The sequence below is a fragment of the Lepus europaeus genome, chromosome 15 (genome assembly GCF_033115175.1).
Source record: "Lepus europaeus isolate LE1 chromosome 15, mLepTim1.pri, whole genome shotgun sequence".
Classification (NCBI taxonomy): domain Eukaryota; kingdom Metazoa; phylum Chordata; class Mammalia; order Lagomorpha; family Leporidae; genus Lepus; species Lepus europaeus.
The window spans coordinates 47,746,272-47,761,088 of NC_084841.1; the positions used below are offsets into that span (position 1 = coordinate 47,746,272).

Below are 14,817 nucleotides of genomic sequence, written 5' to 3' on the forward strand. Positions count from 1 at the left end.
CACCACCCGCTATACATCCCTAACCCATTAACCTCAGACTCTGCGCCACTCACAAGCAAATCTTTTAAGAGCCATAGTGTGGTTCTCCAATGTACTCTATTCCTTGCTTCAGTGTCCCAGGGTGGGACTGCCTCTTCAGTCTGGGTCCCGGAGTGATGAGACTATGGAGCAGAACTGTAGCCAACTCAGACAAGTCACAGCACTGGAGAGCAGTCCTTTGTTTTTGAAAGCTCCTCAGACTGCAGAGGGTTATTTGTTGATGTAGCCTAAGATCCAAAGGCCACTAACGTGGAAGCTAATGAATCATGAAGGTAAAAGCAAAAAGGGTCTTAGCCTAGATAGATGAAGTGGTATTACAGAGAAAATGACAAAGCCGGTAATAATCACCCTAACAATCACGATACATTACTGTCTAAAAATCACTTAGTATTTCCCTGATCCCCATTATGTCCCTCACATTTCATTTCGTTCTCTCAGACCTCGCAAACACTTATCTGTTTAACACCACAGTAGGTACACCCACTCTTTCTGACAGCCAACAAAGCTGGGTGATTGCATGTACAGGTGCAGTAGGGTTAAGGCAGGCTGCTGAGCTGCTCAAGACCTGCACCTCTTCAAGAAAGACCTCTCTTCAGGACTGCACCCTGCCAGGCTCCAGGCAGTGAACTCTGAGCAGTCCAAGTCACAGCTTCTGCCAGATCAGAGTGGCAGATACCTCATGCCATATGGTACCAGTTTGTTCAGATAGTTAATGCTAATGAAGTGATTCATGGCCAATGCCATGGAAAGCTTGCTCTGGAAGGCTTGAATCGGAGTAGATCCTGCAGGTCCTACAAGCCCATGTGATTGACCACAATTAAAGATCCTGGACATCAAGGCTCAGATGAGCTTCTCTAGTAGACAACACTTTTTTCATGCTATCACATACCATTGTTCAAAGAATTAAGTGCACTTGTGCAACTCCATGGAGAAAGACATTCTGGAAGTGTGTACCTACTTGCTCCTGGACTGAGCCCATGTGGCTTTCTATTTTGTGATTTTAACCTATTGCCCTTTCACAATAATAAAGCATAACTGCAAACATAACAGCTTTTCTGAGGCCTGTGAACCCTTCTAGCAATCCACTGAGCCTGACAGTCATTTAGAAGACAGATGAGTGCCAAAGGTAATCCCAAATTTCCAATCCTAGGTGACACAAAAACATGGTCGTTCAGTGAACGAAGCGGAACTGGTGAGCTCTGAGAGTGGGACAAATAAGAAGTTAAAGAGGCAAGTGGAGGAAGGAAGGCAAGGCTGGTGGTTGACTTATTAAATCTAACTTCCCTATCCAGATAGGAACATCTAATGGGCAACAGGATATGTACATCGTGACAGAAGCCATGATGGGAACACAGTGACTGGAAGGAATAAAAGTGCTGGGGAAAGATTAGAGAAAAGGAGCAGCAAGAAGTCGAACATAAACTGTAGAAAATGAAACATAGCTCTCTACTTTGGGGGAAAAAAAAAAAGAGGAAGACAAATTTTACCTATTTCCAAGTCATCATAAAGGGTGAACTGCTTAATTTCATATAAATTTATGCTAAGCTAGCTATCTCATAAACACACAGAAAATATTTGCTAAAGATCTTTTGTTGACATATAAATAACCCTGAAGATCAGTAGTATCAGGGCCAACATTTTGGCACAGCAGGTTAAGCCAACACATGCAACAGCAGCATCCCATATGGGAGCACTGGTCCCAGTCCTGGCTGCTCTGCTCCCAGACTTGGGATACCCAGATGGAGCTGGAGGCTCCTGGCTTCCACCTGGCCCAGTCACAAACCCATTTGTTGCAGCCATTTGGGGAGTGAATGAGCAGATGGAAGATCTCTTTCTCTGTGTGGTGTGTGTGTGTGTGTGTGCCACTCTGTCTCTCAAATAAATAAAATCTTTTTACAAAAGAATCAGCAGCATTGATTTTCTCACTTGCAAGGACATTTTTGTCTCATGAGCAAAGCATTCACAACTGACTATGATAACCCTGGACAAATCCAAATAAACCAAGACAGAGAGAAACCCCAATTATGTATGATATTACTGCATGCATCTGTAGGGCCGCCACCAGGTTTATTTCTATAGGTCTGTTTGCTACCCATAACTTGGGGTTCAAGGAAAGACAAGAGCAAAGCCAGTCAAGGTCCTGTGAGGTCTCATTTCACTTAACATAGTATTTCTTTTTTCTGCACTTTCTCTAAATGGCAAACAGAACCAGACACCAAGAGCACCAGGCTCAATGGAAACCATTCAGTTCTGTTTCTTCTTCCTCGAGGTGTGATTTGCTTTGTGTTCCAGTGTGGTTTTTGATCTTTCTTTTCCTATGGAAAAATGGGATTTTGGAACTTTTCAGAGGTTCCTTTAATAATGTTGCTATCAAATCCAGAGTTCCTGTCTGACCATCCCCTCCATTTCACCTGCAGAGGTACCCCTACGACACACACCAGCTATGATCTCACATCCTCCTGCTCAGGCATCAGAAAACACTTGATCTACTTCTGCTTTCTGTTTATCTTAGCTTTACTCCTTTCTGCTAGATAATACAAATACGTTATTACTTTTAGGAGAGCATTATGAACTGATTGTTGGGGCCCATACCACACAAGGAGCACTAGGGAAATGCTACATTCCACAGCCAATCTTGCCCCTCACACTCCCTAGGATGGAGGATTGCCACCCCTCATCCCAGGATCAAGTTGCTGAGGAGTCATCAAAGTGTGACAGCCAAACCAGTGTCTCAAAAGCTCCCCCATGTGTGCACATGGAAAATAACTCATCAGAGGAAACCTTCACTAAAACAACCACAGAACAAGAACCAAGCCCAATTTTTAGACTTAAAAAAAGTGTGCCAAGATGTAAGAAAGCCCCATATTATAAAATTATTATTTTATTTATACATGTGTCACATTTAAAATCTAAAAGAATAATTTAAGTAGGTTTCTTTGCATAGATTAAAGCTTCATCAAATGAAATGGATGCATAAAATTCTTTTTACAAGGTATGAGAAAAGAAAGCAAAAAAATGAAAAACAACTGGATTTGTTCCAACAATAAATATATTCAAAAATAAAAGATAAGAACTCTGAATATAACATAAGCAACTGCTTTTTATGCTTGAGCCTAAGAATTACATGAAAATAAACCAAAACATTAGTAGTACTTTCCAGAAAGCATTTGCTTAATAGACATGCTTTCTGATTTCTCCTGCTTGCCCATTAATTTTTCCCCTAGGGAAAAATATACTACAGCTAAGTCTCCTGTATGAATTTGCTACTTCCAAGCAAAATGTAGGCTTCTGAGATGTTAAACCCAAGACTAACCTCAAATGTTTCAATTCCAGCCTCCATGTTTTACAGAAGAAGAAAGTAAACTCAGTGCTTAGATCTGTCCAGGTCCACAGAGCTGACAAAACAGCCTAGAAAAGATCCCTAGTCTTCTGTTTTCTAATTCAATCGTTATTTCTTTATACCCTGCTGTCTCCTATCTTTGAATCATAGTAACACATAAGAAATAGAAAAAAAAAACACTAAAAAATATTTCTCATCCTCAAACATACTGAGCACTTACACTGTGCCAGGCATGTTGTTAACATTACATAAATTAACTCATTTGGACTGAGATTCACCCTCTAAACATGTGTTATTATCCTCATTTTACACAGGAGGATTTTGATGCAAAGTACCCACCCCAAGGATCATAAGGAATAAATAGTGGAGGTGGAGGTGTTGTGGCACCGCAGGTTAAACAGCCACTCGCGACATCTGCCTCCCATTTCGGAGAACAGGTTGGAGTCCAGCCACTCTCCTTCCTACAAGTTTCCAGCTCACTTAGGCCCTGGGAGGCAGCAGGTGATGACTCCAGGGTTTGTGCCCCCTCCACTCATCTGGAAGACTGAGATGGAATTCCAGGGTCCTGGCTTCAGCTTGGACCAGCCCTGGCTTTTGCAGGCATTTGGGGAGTGAACCAGCAGAAGGAAGATTTGTCTCTGTCTGTCACTCTCCCTTTCAAGCAGATGAAAAATAAGCATTCTTTTTTAGAAAAAGACATAGTAGAGCCCAGCAGTCCAGCTGGGCCACCAAATTCTTCACCACAATAATAGGAGGCAGAAAGTAAAATTGTTATTTAAATTCCACTGGCTGTGGGACCAAACCTCATTCTGTAGGCAACATAACGTTGAATTCCACAATAATGAAAACAGAAATAGGGACCAACTCGATTGAAAAAAATAGCAACTGGCTCACAAGGAAAATTCCGAACCAATGAGCACAACAAACTTGAAGCCTTGTTAAGTCTCCAGCTTCATACAAATTATCTAAATGGAGGGTGGCATTGTATGGTCTTCTAAGTGAAGTCACACTTATCTAACTATAATTGCAAACAATTCTTATCTGTTCATTAAAACAATACCTTTTGAAGACATTTTTGGTTAGCCTGTTCTTTACATAATAAAACCAAATTTTGTAAAAGGCTTGGGGGGGGGGCTCTTTAATTGATCTAAATTAATGAATTTCTTAAAGGCCACCCAACTGGCAAATCCTTGCCAAATCCTCTGCAGCATTTGGCCTTGTTGCATCCCCTTCCTTCCTGACCTTTTCCCCTCTCTGGGCCTCCCTGACATCACTCCTTTGGCCCTTGCCTGGTCTTTCAGACTTCACCTTCTCCAGGGCAGCTCCTCCTCATCAACCTGCTTGTTAAGGGCTGGTACTCCCAGAGTTGGTCCCTACTGGGTTCTCCCCACTCATCATCCCCAGGTGCTGCTTGAGTGCCCAGACCCATACCAACACTCATTACTCCTCAGGGGCTGATCCCTGCCTTCCAAACTGAGGTCTCCAAACATGTTCTCCTCGAAGTTCCACACTGTCCATGGCCATAGCTCAAACTCAGTAAAATCACATCTAAAATCCATTATATTTCACCAAAAATCCTATTTCCCCTCCTTTATTCCTTACTGTATTAGATGTCCCCCATCAACAGACCCAAACCTTGAATCATGCAAGGCGCCCTTCCTCCCTTTCAGGATACATCCACGCAGGCTTTGAGTTCTAGGAATGGTGCTTTCTAAATTGCTCTTGATTCAGCTTCTCTCACTTTGGTTTTCAGGAAAATCATCTGCAGTCCATTTTCATTATCATGTTTCTCTATACACAAAAATTGTCTTAGGTTGGGTTCTACCAGAAGAAGAAGAAAGAGTTTTGTAAGAAGTGATCTCAGGAAGCAAAGGTGGGGGAACATGGAAGAATGGCAGAGATGGAGAGGAAGCAGCACAGCTGTGGAAATGGCCAGATTACTGCTATGAGTTCTACTGCTCGTAGAACCTCTGGGAGACTGGACAGAACATGCCACACGTTGCCCCTCTCCAACAGCAAAGACTCTGAGATAGTTAGCCTTTTTTTTTTTTTTAGATTTATTTTATTTTATTTGAAAGACAGAGTTACAGAGAGAGGTAGAGACAGAGAGAAAGGTCTTCCATCTGCTGGTTCACCCCCTAAGATGGCTGCAACGGCCGGAGCTGAGCCGATCTGAAGCCAGGAGCCAGGAGCTTCTTCCAGGTTTCCCACATAGGCGCAGGGGCCCAAGGACTTGGGCCATCTTCTACTGCTTTCCCAGGCCACAGCAGAGAGCTGGATCAGAAGAGGAACAGCTGGGACTAGAACCAGTGCCCATACAGGATGCCGGCGCTTCAGGCCAGGGCTTTAACCTGCTGTGCTACAGTGCCAGCCCAGCCATTGTTATTTGAGGGCCACCTCCAAGAGGATTAACTCCCAGCCTGCCACAATGTAGTTTTACAAGTTTGTAGTCATTGAGCAAGTGAACACCAATGTAGTAACAGAGAGGCACAGGCAGTACCTGCCACAAAATCTTTCCAAGGCGCTCACAGCTGTAAAATCCAAATGCCTCTGTCCAGCTTACAAGACACCAAAGGACCTGCCCCTGCTTTCTTCTCCTGCCTCATGTTCCCGGCACCCCAGGCAAACAGATCCATCTCTGCCACAGCCCCACCTTCTACTTGTCTCTCTTGTCAAAGGCACAGTAGTTGTTTGACTAAGTAGTTAGACCAGGCCTCAGAGTATGATCTGACAAGCAGGGATCCAGGCTTGGTTTAAGCACCAAGCCCAAGAGGAAGAACTGGAAAAGCATCAGATAATTTCCAAAGGGTCTATCAGAATGAATAATAAGTCTACAATTCATCTGGCATACAAAACCTAGATCAAAAGGAAACATTTGAAAATATTATCAATAGTAATTCTTTTTTTAGTATTTGCTTTAAAAAATTCTAACTAAGGATTAGTCCCCCCTTGCCTATGGGCTATAAATCAATTGACTTCATTCTGTTTCAGCTTCTTTAGCTCTGTGCCTCTTTATGAGCACTGATGTTCATAAATCTAATGTTTAACAGACTCTCAAGGGTAGGGGGCCCTTGGGAATAAATCCTCAGCGCTCAGATATTTTGTGACTGCATTTCAGGCACTCAAACTCAGGGTCTCTCGCACGTGCCCGACAGTGAGCTGCCTTCACACTAACCTCAACAGATGCCCCTGGAAAGAAGAAACAAGTGACGCCGTTACCCTCCCTAGACTTGCTGTGGAGGCCTCGCGAGGGCACCTGCCTCTGCATCCCGCAGGGGGTTTTCTTCTGCTTCACAGTTTAAAGACAGAAACCAGCACAGCTTCGGATGCGGGGAGCCCTGCTCATCAGCTCTGCCCGGATGCACTGTAAGCAACTGAACTCTGTCCAAATGTGCCCAAGCCTGAATAATGATCAGATTCCAATTCTGGAATGATTTTGAAGAAACGAGGAGATGAAAAGGAGGAAGAGTTAATGGACTGTATTTCTAAATGCCTGTTCAGTTCAGCCAAAATTGACCCTACTTACAGTGCTGTGAAACTTTAAACATATTGTAGATAGCTGGCGTCTTGGGACACACTTTGTGCCAGGCAGCTGTGGTTTGTGATTTTGCAATTCATTGATCACTGTCACCAGGTCTGATGGCAACTAATTGCCTTCAGTCCATGTGGATGTGTTTTCTGCTTTGGCTCTCCCCCTCTCTATCGTTAGAGATCCGCAGTGAGAAAGGAAAACAACCACAGTGGATCTTCTGTGTTAAAAGTTTTAACATTGGTGTTGCCTCTCACCACCTGGGTTTTAGGTTTTGCCCTGACCAGCATGAGGTTTCCTTAGTCTGAGATGAAAAAAAAAAAAAATGCACAAATACAGCCACAAGGTGATGTGTTACACCAGAAGGCCAAACAGGAAACTTGGAACACCCTGCTGGTAAGTCAGGTCTGCAGTCAATGTTTTATTTCATATTTTCAGACCCACTGCAAGCAGCCAAGGAGTTGCTATTTAAAATGTTTTGCTGACGTCATATGAAACAATGTAAATAGAGTTTCAATCCCAATGACGCCAATGCTGAAGTCAGTGTCTCTGTGCTTTCATATTTTGTGAGGTTTTTGTGTATGTTGCTTCCAATTCCTCATGCCCACAGGCGGAGTTCTGCTTTGGTGTAAACTGATACCAATCTCTGCAGGCTGCTGTTCCTCCTCTTTGCTCTAAGGTGGCTACAAAGTTAAATGTAACAGAGGGTGAACAGGCAACATGGCAGGCAGGGGCAATAGGGAGATGGGACTTGCTGAAATCGCCTTTCCATGTATACCCTCCTTGATACTATGTCACTATGGCTCATGATGTAGGGTCATACTATGGGCAAAATCTCACCCTTACGGAATTGGGCTACCTGACCACGTAATCCCCAAAGGGTAACAACAGCTAAAAATTAAGTCAACAAATACTAAGCATCTCTAAAGGGAAGGTTATGATTTGTTAAGCACATCACATTGCCTTTCTTTTACTGATCTTTTTTTTTTTTCACTTCAATCTTCCTTTGAGTTATGAAAAAAAAAAAAGATGGGATTTTAATCCACATTTTACCAATCAAGGTGGTGACATAGGAAGTTTTATACTTTTTATATGAGCCTGTGAAAGGACTGGAATAAAACACAAGTCTAATAACAAGAAGTCCAGCATCTCTGCCCTCATCCTTCCTAAGCTTAACCCAAGTTGCACTTTATAACAAATAGTGGTGGAAAGAAATTTTGATCACAGAGGTTTTTAATCCAAGCTCCACATGGCCATGGACGAACATGGGAGTTCCTGAGACTCCTGAAGTCATATTTAAAGGGTTGAAATATTTGCATTTTTATAAAGACAGAGGCAATGACTCCAAATCTTTATGAAGAATTCTAATCATAATCATATGATTTATATTATGCTTATGTGACGTGACAAAACATCTTCAGCTATGCATAAGACCTCCTATTTCTTCTTCCTGGCACCTAACACGTATCTTGTTGCAATTATCAACATATAAAAAGCTACCTCGCAAATGCCTTCATAAATTGGTCATTTGGGCAGGAATCAGCAACCAGCTCCTCTCTGCTCCATGCCCTGTCAGCTGAGATCACTCAACAGGGGATGGACAGCTAATTCCAAATGGCATTTGTGCGTGACAGGCTGTTGGCTCCTCTCCAAGTGGGCCCTCACAGCGTGGCAGCTGGGGTCCAAGAGCAAATATTTCAAGAAACAGAAAGTGGAAACTATCCATCTGTGAAGGCTTGCACCCAAAACTGATACAGTGTCACTTCTACCACATTCTATTTGGTCAAGCAGTCACAAGAGGATTCAAGGGCAGGAGGCATAGGCTCCACTTCTTGATGGGAAGAGCGTCAAAGAATTTTGAGGCCATGTTTTTAAACTTCCACATACCTGTGGAGGAATCTTTTTCCTGTTTGTTATTCATTCAGTTTCTCTCCTCTCTTCTCCTCTCCTCTTCTCTCCCTAGCCCCCTTCTCTCATATAGATCTCTGCTGTGTGAGAAATCAGGCTCTGACACTATTCATGTTTCCCATTTCCCAGGGCAAGTCTGTAGCTGATCCAAACTGATATTGCCAGTTGGCCTGCACTTCTCTAGTTATACCTGGCTCTTTCTTAGGGGTGCAGTCCTCACAAAACTTCCTCGCTTCCTGCACTGTAGTGGTAGGAGGTGCTTTGTGTGGTCTGCTTATTTAAAGAACCTCTGGCCAAAAGCTTCATCTTCTTAAACATTTATTTACTTATTTATTCATTTAAAAGGCAGAGTGAAAGAGCAAGACAGGGTTGTCAGGGAAAGAAGGGGTAGGCCAGAGGGGGAGGGAGAGAGATCTCCCATCCACTGATCCACTCCTCCAGTGCCAAAGCCAGGAACAAGAAGTTCCATGCAGGTCTCCCATATGGGTAGTAGGAGCCCATGTATGTGGATCATCATCTGCTCTCAACCATATGTGTTTGCAGGAAGTTGGACAGGAAACAAATAGCCAGAACTCACAAAATGGCACTCTGATTCTGGCTTCCCAAAACCTATAACACATCCCCTGACCAGGCCAATAGCTTTAGAGAGAGAGTGGTTGTGAGTTCTAAAAGCCAGAGATACAAGTTATTCTGAGGGAGCCCCAATCCATAGCAGCAAGAGAAAGAGACTGAGCTCTTTGTGAAGTCTTTGTGGCACTTGGGTTTGGAGCATCCCCAATCCTGCCTGTTTCAGGTCACTAATCAAATCTCCCTACCCTTTGAAAAGCAAGAGTTCTTTGAATTTTCAAGGAAATACCAACCAGCACATACGTTATTTGCAGCATGGCTTCCCCCATTCTCCTGATTTAGTCAGACGATTGATGCATAAAATTGGTTATCAGCACTGAAACATTCTCTGATCCTCTCTGCCTCTGGCTCCCCCAGGCAGGCCTTTGTAAGCAGTCTGCTTCTCCTCTTCATAGAGGTGATGAAGAAGGAGCCCCAGCTGAGGAGAAATCCCCCAGGCCAGGTCTGAGGGCGCTGTGCTGCTATTCACTAAATGAGCTCACCGCCTGCCCGGAGGCTTCACTGACATTCTCACACATCTCCTATCCATCAGCACGGCAGGGGCCCCTTTCCCCAGAACCTTGCAGTTCCTTCTTTGGGGACACTTCCCAGGAGGCCACCTGGCTCCTTTGCTCTTTCCTGACATAGTCTTAGGTCTGCATCCACACATCACCTGCTCAATGCCCCATCTAAAATGTACAAGCCAAGGTAGGCATCTGGCCTAGTGGTTAATACACCAGTGTCTGGATTTGAATCCCAACTCTGTTCCCAATCCCAGCTTTCTGCTAATGCAGACCCTGGGAGGCAGCAGAGGGGGATTCAAGTACTTGGGTCCTGACCACCCATTGGATGGAGTTCCCAGCTCCTGGCTCTGGCCTGGCCCATTCAAGGTCATTACAAACACTTAAGAAATGAACCAGTAGATGGGAATTAGTGTTTCTTTTCTATCTCTCTGTCTCATAAATTGACATTTTTTAAGAATAAAATGTACAAGCCACTACATGCACAAACACACACTTTTCTTCTTATCACTGTTCTCTTCTTAAAGTTTCTCATTATTTATGACAACTAAATAAGTGACGTAAATGGACACTTCAAAAAGACAGTAGGGTCTGGCATTTGGTACAGCAGTTAAGACACTACTTGGAATGTCTGAATCTCATATCAGAGTACCTAAGTTCAGGTTTTGCGTCACCTTCTGATCTCAGCTATCTACTAAGGCACATGCTGAGAGGCAGAAGAGGATGACCGAAGTACTGGTCCCTGACACCTGCATGGGAAACCTAGATTGAGTTCTGGCCGTCTGGCTTCAGTCTGCTACAGCCCAGGGTTTTTAGAGGCACTTGGGCAGTGAATCAGAGGCTGAGAATCAGTCTCTCTCTCTTTCTCTTTAGTTCTCTCTGCCTTTCAAATAAATGAAAATAAAATTTTGAAGAAAATATATCATGAAAAATTTTAATGCAAGATGATGTTTATTTTGATGCAAAACATTTCAAAAATCCACAAATAGTGTTTTCACAATTTGCAATTCTTATAAGCTTTTTGAAGTCCCTGTGTATGCACGGATTTTAAAAAAAAATTTTGTGGGGCCAGCGATGTGGCACAGTGGGTTAATGCCCTAGCCTGAAGTGCCAGCATCCCATATGGGCACTAGTTCTAGTCCTGGCTGCTCTTCTTCTGATCCAGCTCTCTGCTGTGGCCTGGGAAAGCAGCAGAAGATGGCCCAAGGCCTTGGGCCCCTGCACCTGCATGGGAGACCCAGAAGAAGCTCCTGGCTCCTGGCTTCAGATTGGCTCAGCTCCAGCCGTTGTAGCCAACTGGGGAGTGAACCATCGGATGGAAGACCTCTCTCTGCCTCTCCTCTCTCTGTGTAACTCTGACTTTCAAATAAATAAATAAATCTTTTAAAAAATTTTACACCAAAATTAACTTACCTTTTAATTCCATTTTCCATGAACTTTTCGAAACTCCCTTGCATTTCACAGATTTATTTCTTGTCTCCTCACCTACAATGATAGCTTCATGAAGGAAGTATTTTTTACGTCTCATTTACTATTGGTTCTGGCGCAGAACCTGCTCCCAAGTAGATGTATAATAAACATTTATTAATAAACAATTGAATGAATGATCTACCTCTTACTACATTCACATGGTAGTAATGAGGGATTCCCAGTCCCAGTTTCTGTTCTCAAAATAGAGGGCAACAGATCAGGATTCAACAGCCATCCCATCTGTGCTAGTTTCCTCCTGCTCCTTTAACAAACGACCACAACCTTAGCAGTGTAAAACAACAAAAGTTTATTATCTTACAGTTCTGTAGGTCACAAGTCCACCTTGGGTCTCAATAGGCTAAAACCAAGATGTTCACAGAGTTGCATTTGTTTCTGGAGCTCATAGGGGAAATATCTTGTCCCTTAGTCACTTCTCCCTCTTTTTCAACAATTACACTGGGTCTACCTGGAAAAATCCAGGAGAATCTCCCTTTTTAAGGTCTTCTGGCTAACTTCATTCCATCCCCAACCCTAATTTCCTAGTTTTCCTATCCTCACCTAGCATATTTAAGGATCCTATGGATGAGGATGGGGACCTACTTAAAGGACCAGTGTCCTGCCCACATTGTTCTATGGAACAAACTAATAAGGGTAGGAGTTCTCCTATGGGGCTGGCATTTGGCACAGTGGTTAAGAAGTTGCTTGGAACAGCTGCAACTCATTTCAATGTGCCTGGATTCAAGTTCCACCTCCGCTCTCTATTCCAACTTCCTGCTAAGGCACACCCTGGGAGGTAACAGATGATGGATCAAGTACTTGGGTCCCTTCCACCCCCGTGGGAAACCCAGAGTGAGTTCCTAGCTCCTGGTTTTGGCCTGGCCCAGCCCTGGGTGTTGGCAGGCATTTGAAGAGTGAACCAGTAGACTGGCTTGCTTGCTTGCTTGCTCTCCCCCACCCTCCTCTCTCTGTGTGTCTCTGTTTTTCAAATAAATAAGCATTTTTACTTTTTTTAAAAATTTCTCCCATTAACCAGATAGCTATGATTTTTATTGTCCAGATCCATATTCAGTCCTGACATGTGGCCCTTCCATTCGTCCTTGTTGAGGTATCCAAGAAACTTTCCTGGACTTAGAGGCAGAAGGTATATTCCACTCATGATCTTCAATGAAACTACTGCTCCTATAACCTAGGAAGACTAACGCAATCAAGATAAGATTCCCATCTTCTCAACAGGAAACTGGAAATAGCAAAACTCACTGACAGGTTTATCATGAAGAAGAAAGTTCTATAAACATCAAACTCCACACAGTGTAAGGGATTATCACTCATGGTTTGATTGTAGTGCTCCTCAAAAGAAATTATACAAATAATCATTTGCATACTTTGGCAAAAATCAAAACTGAAATTGATTTCCTACTGCAATACCCCCCACGGTCTAAGTCATACATGATCATTACCTCATTTGTTGATGACAATATTGCTCAGAATAATCAATTGTGAATGTGATTTTGATTTCATCTATTTGAAGCTTCTATCTACACTTTTCCTGAAATGCAACATTGGGAAACAAGTGATCTCAACATTCATATGGTAATTTCAGAAGTAACCACTGTAGTTCTTATGAACATTTCCTTCCAGGCTCCTTAAGAGGGAAAATCATGTGTTGTTCAGTTTTGTAATTCTGGTGCCTGGAGTGTTGAGTGGCAGAGAGGCCTGGTGAATATTTGTTACATTAATGAATGAGTTAATACATTAATGATTGATTAGCTGACTGATTAGATCTAGGAGCACCTTAGGAATTTGTCCATGCCACTGTTAGATGGTTATACATCCCTGTCCACGTTCACTCTCCAGCCTGTTATTAATCCCACCCGGAGGTTCATGATTCAAAGGGAAACGAGATTTGGCTGGTCTCTAGAAAGAACTCTTAATTTTAAAGACAGCTTCTTTAAATAGGAATCACTAGCTTCTGATTTGCTCTCATGATGCAATACTTCTTCCTGAAGTACCCCTAAGAAGAGAACTACAGGGGAGATTTTGAACTTCCTGTTTAAGAACAGAAGTGAAGATGTGTGACATATTTTTATTGAGCCCATCCCCTAAGGAGGTGTAACTATTGCTTCTGTGGAGCCAGCCAGGAGTTTCCTTGAGACTGAGAAATGTTCTCAGCAGACAAATATCTGATTATGAACCTCCTTGCCAGGAGGAGGGCTCTATCTCAGGAGTCAGTGGGTGACACACTGTCAGATTGGTGCCGATAAATCAAGGGCTTCTATAAAGCTTAAACCTGCTTGCGTGGGGCTCAAAGTACAACCAGTGTGAACCCCCACACAGTGAAATGAAAATGAAATGGGTTACAAGTTGAAACAACTTCATAAGACCATAGTGGGAGCTGGGCCCTTGATGATTCCACCTAGCGTGCTTTGCCAAGACAGTGAAAGGATTTTCTAAGTTAAGAGAGTCTTTGACCACTGCACATTTATGACCAACACTTGGGGAGGGGTCATCCATGCTTTTCCTCCTTGAAGCTATAAGATTTATAAAAAGGAACTCTGAATAATCAACCCACTCTAAGTAGAAAGCACTACCAATTTGATCAAGAAGTTAAAGGAATAAGACTTGTTTGTACTGAATTTCACTCAAAATACTGTTGGATTTAGAAGAGAAGGGGAGAGGGGACTTAGCAATGTGAATTTTGCTGGCAACAGGAAATTCCAATCTAACAACCAACTCTACAATCACCATGTTGCCACGGTCACAGCAACTATCTCTGGATTCACTCAAACCTAATACTGCAAGTGTAGCCTTTAAAACTATTTGCATTTGAAGCACACACTGAACATTAAGATGGCTAGGGAAAATCATAAACTCTAGGAGGTCAGGAATGGCTGGTCCATTTTTCAACACCAATCTACCATAGATTCTGGTAAGAAAAAACAGGTTCTCAGTAAAATATTAATTTATTTCCATTAGGACATTCCTGTGGTTTGAATGTATTGCCCACAAATTTATGTGTTGGGAACAGTCCTCAAACTCATAGGTTAATGGTATTCAGTGATAGCATTATGGGAGGTAATTAGGATTACATGAGATCATGGGGGTACAGGGTCCCCACGATGCCATTAGTGGCTTTATAAGAAGAGGAAGAGAGACTCAAACTAGTGCCTTTGCCCTGTTCATACCATGTGCACCCCTTGTAATGATGGAACAGGAAGGCCCCAACTAGATGTACTTGGACTTAGCAACTTCTAGAACCATAAGCTAAGAAAGTCTCAAATCTTTATCAGTTACTGAGTCTATGGTGTTTTTTTACAGCAACAGCAAACAGGTCAAGCCAAGAGCCAACTTATGTGTTGAAAAAGAGGCTTCGATAAATGCTTCCGTTAGGGTTATGCTTGAGTTAT

General features: G+C 42.9%; 1 protein-coding gene across 1 annotated transcript in view; it reads right to left on the reverse strand.

The window, feature by feature from the left end:
- Positions 1-14,817, reverse strand: part of PDE4D (phosphodiesterase 4D) — a 1,616,992-nt gene that overhangs the window by 1,529,305 nt on the left and 72,870 nt on the right. The window lies entirely within an intron of this gene.